A 4,636-nucleotide genomic window follows, 5' to 3' on the forward strand; every position below is an offset into this window, starting at 1 on the left:
TAGAGATTTAATAAAAACAATTTACAAAAATTTAAAAAAAAAACAAAAAAAGTTTTTATTTTTTATTAACCTACATTGACATACACCTGGAAAAAACAAAAGCTTATGAAAACCTAAAGACCAATCTGAAAATGTTATTGCTCAAAGAGTTATTGCCCTATGCACTTTATGGGATCGTAAACTGGCACCCTCCCCCGCATTTTTTGTAGGGTGAGGTTCCTACGTATCGCCCGGGGCGTATAAACATGTTGGACAAACCATAAATATGGTCTTGATTATGGTTGTTAGCTACCGTTCTGCGATTGGCATCGTAATCCGTCCAGTTCGCTTGATTACGCTACCAAAACAATATTCGTTTGGCATTTCTAGATCGGGGGAAGCGGGGGCTGCGGGGGCTGTGGAGGCCATAAAGCCAGTGGGTCCGATCCGATAACGGGGGGACTCAGTCAGGCCCAGACCCGGATAGAAATAAGGGGTAATCATCGGGGACCTTAGCTCGTGGAGCACTCACTCTGTCTGGTGGCTCCGATTTGGAGCCGATTAACTAGCCATCAGGGGCATTATACCCATATATACATATATACCCATATAACCACCGACGGCAAATCAGTTATGGAAGATATAGGAACAGCGGGCACAGATATCTCGCTCTGACACATTTGGCAAATAAAGAACTCGAAGTCAAGTAGAGGCGCTGGAGTATCTCATAAAATAAAACGAGTGCTATTCTAATAAACGACAAATTAAATTACTCATCAATGGAATACTGGCACTTGGGGCACAAGTGGACCCACATGCTATAGCTATGGCCACCCACCCAACCCATATTCGAATTCGATTGCTTTGCTGATCCGAATCCCGAGCATAATGGCAATATTATTTGTGCGGTCTATTAATAACCATCAAGTGGGCCACCGGTCATATATATATATATATATTCGTATTGCAGCAACCCGAAAAGGTGAATACGAAATCGAAACCCTCTTTTTTACACGGGCCATAAACTCAACAACTGCAGCTGAAGTACCATAAATATTGCCCCTACATACGCCGCGTTCTATGGTTATTCTCCACTCGGGTTAATTATATTTTTATGATCGGGGATCGCAGCGACTTGTTTTTTTTTTTGGATCCATCTTAATGGGGAAAGCTTCGGCTAATCACTGGGCCACCACCATGAGCATTGCTCATGATTGACACTTATAAAAATTTAACCAAAGATCAGTATTAAACTGGAGGTTAACTGGATTACCTCCTGTTTTAATTGGATCATTTGTGATGTTCTAGTGCTGTCCATATATATTTCAATTCGTTGCTGGTTGATCATATTTTGAGAAAATATTTGATCAATTATTGGCAGTAACAGTTAACTGGAGGTTAACCAAGGATTAAATTTTGGATATACTTGGAATTTTATAAAAAATACTGTAGGGCAACCTAAAAATAGTTATTTTGTAGGTTTATCGTATATTAAGGAAACAATAAAATTTTTTAAAGTATTCAACAATTATTTCAGTTGGTTAACTTGACGTTTAAATTGTTTTTTAGTTTGTATGTCTTAAACATAAACATTTTAATTGTATTTAAATAATTTTTAACAATGTGTGGAAAATATTAAAAGAGCTGCGACTAGAAAAGAAATAACCATTTTTCCAGCATATTCTGAGAGATATGCCTATATCCATAGCAGGATCCCCCACTTGTCCATCGAAAATCGTAGCACGCAGTGGGCTCTTGGCCAGCAAATTACCAGAAGTACATAATTGCTGCACCCGTTTATGGGGCCCATAACCCGTTTGAATGGCCAGCAGCAGGCAATATATGTGGCCATAAAGCCATCGATTAGCGATATCCGGGGGGTGGATAGGTGGATAGGTGGATAGGTGGAGGGTGGTAGGCATTACGAGTGGGAGTGTCAGAAATCCAAGTACAGCCCCTAATCGTGGCCTAATCATTTGCATACCCGTATCGCGCGGATCGGATCGGATCGGACAGGATGTTGATTGTGCCCAGTGCGTATATATATAGTAACCGTACGTAAACGAGTATATGGCCCCAGCGAGTACATTTCAATACAATTCAATGATCTAGATTAGAGTGGGCCAGTGATATAGAAGCCAGGCAGGCAGGCAGCAGCAGCACAATCGTGGAATAAACTAATAATATTTTTTACCCCCCTCCCCCATGGGAGAAGGGGGTAAAATCGGGGGTACCATATCGATAAGCCCGATTCCCACTGCCTGTTTGACTGTTGGACAACCCGCGACGTTTACACGCTGCGCCAAGCTGATTGCCTACTCCCCGGAGTCCCCAGACCGCCCGGAATACCGCTGCCCCCGATGGGGCGATATCAGCGATATGTCTCACAACTGCTTGGACAGTTATTTGGCCCGATCCGATCCGTTTCGTACTCCCCCGAACTCCACCCCTGTAGATTTCCCACCTGGTCAAGCATGCATGACCGTCATGTCAAGTACAAACGTGCAGCTTATCGGCGTGTTAGGGGTCTACTATTACGGGGGGTCCAGGGGGGTTTTCAGGTGGATTCCACTACGGTAAATGCATTTGTAGGATACAGCGGGCACTGCTTTTTTCCACGAATCCCCTTTTCCAATGACAGTCTTATCAACCTGCTTTTTAATAAAAATAGCAAATTAGCAATTTTTTTCCCATATTTGTAATATTCAGTTTTAAAATAATATATTTCATATTGTTTGGATTTTGTAACCTAATTATGATGAATTTTACGCCCCACGATTAAAATTTTCGGACCTCTAAATGTTGTATATTTCAAAGTCCCGATGAAAGGTGACCCAAAACCTGCGTTCCTGACCTAAAAAAAGGAATATTCTTAGATTCTCTTCATTCTATTAATTTTCTTTCCACTTTTTCATTGACCATTTTTCCAAGTTTCTAATGGCTTTCAAAAAGGTAACCTACAAAAAGGTTCGAGTCCCTGATGTCCCGCCCAAAAAGGTGACCCAAAACTGTGGCACATCTCTAAATTCGCTAATATTGTTTATCCATTTTCTTTTTGAAGACACAAGTTTTAGTCTAAGTTTTGCTTTTTAAGGTTTAAGAATTTCGATTTCTTATTTATTGCAATTTCCAACTAATCGTATTTGTAATGATTAATTGGGTTTAGGTTGTATATAACAAATCACAATGAGTGGTCTTGTTTTTTTGTTTTTAATGTCCGAGGTTAGAAACTGTCTACCGGGAAATTCCAGGCCCCTCGTCAGACACTCGGTATTTGCCCAGCTCTTTTCAAGCGAATTGGGTAATGGGAACAAGGTGATTCCGAAACGGCGGATTCGGAATCGGAATCGAAATCGGGGATCCATTACACATAGATATTCAGGGGGCGCCTCCGGACACTTGTGTCCCAAGAACATTGCTATTGAACAGGTGGGTTGGTGGTTGGGGTAAAGGCATTGCTTACAACACTTGATCGGAGGCGATTTCCGAATGCCTCGGACCTCTGAGACTGGAACTCCTCGAATTTGGCATTGATAAAGCCGCAAGCGGACGGACATCGGACATCGGCGACACAGATATAGTCCAGATACAGATACTGCCAGTTTGTAATGAAAAATTGATTAAAGCACGCACACACTATATAATACATATATATACGGCCTACGTAGACAGACCGATCAAATAATAAATTTATCACAAAATAAACGTGGAAATTAAACACTGAACAGTACAGAACAGACCGAAGCAAATCAGAATCAGGCCAGGAACCACAAAGCAGAAAAGGGGCAAATAAATGAGATTACAATTAATAAAATAATCGATAAGTGGCCATGCAGTCGTATGTATAAATATATATATTATATGAGTTGGGGGGGACTTGGAGATTGTAGGCCCAAGTTAATTACGCTTTCTGATTTGCCGTAACCACTCGACGCAGGGTGCAGATTGCCAGGCGGAATGCCCAGCAGATTGGTTCCCAGGCTATCCATTTCCATCCGGAAAATTATATATTTTTATTTTATTATCTGGGTATTCTCTAAACTGTTGAATTGTAGAAATTTTTTAAAAGTTGACTTTGTATGGAACAGCTGATTAACAGCTGACCAAAATTCAACAATTCACCAATTCAACAGTTTAGGGAATACCCTGTATGTATATTTGACTTTAATAACACTGTGCAGCATTTTTAGTGCTTTTTAAATTTACCTCGATGGATGCTATATTTTTGGATTCGTTACGAATTCCCAAGTTAAACTGCGTTCTCCAAAAAGTTCCCCGACGCAAGGATTCTTAGCAAAAGGACCTCAAAGTTCGAAAAATGCTGAAATTGTCCAACATTGCGAAGCTCTCAGAGGCAAATGGATGCATGGTTTGATTCGATGTTAAAGTTTTTTAAAAGATACGCCCTTTATCTTTAAAACCCCATACTTAAAAAATTTTTAAGATTTTTTTTAAGGCAGAAACAATTTCTAGAAAACATAGTCAAAAAACATAAAAGTATACAGCTGCGGTCAAAATGGTAGTAGTGTTGCCGCCCTGTGTATTTAAAAGTTTGTTGTTGTAATTGATCTTTTCCTGGTAATATTGTATTGATTATAATTTTACTATTAGACTAATTGGATAAGAAAAAATTACAACATCAAACTTTTAAAAACAC

This window comes from Drosophila takahashii, chromosome X, assembly GCF_030179915.1.
Source record: "Drosophila takahashii strain IR98-3 E-12201 chromosome X, DtakHiC1v2, whole genome shotgun sequence".
Lineage (NCBI taxonomy): Eukaryota > Metazoa > Arthropoda > Insecta > Diptera > Drosophilidae > Drosophila > Drosophila takahashii.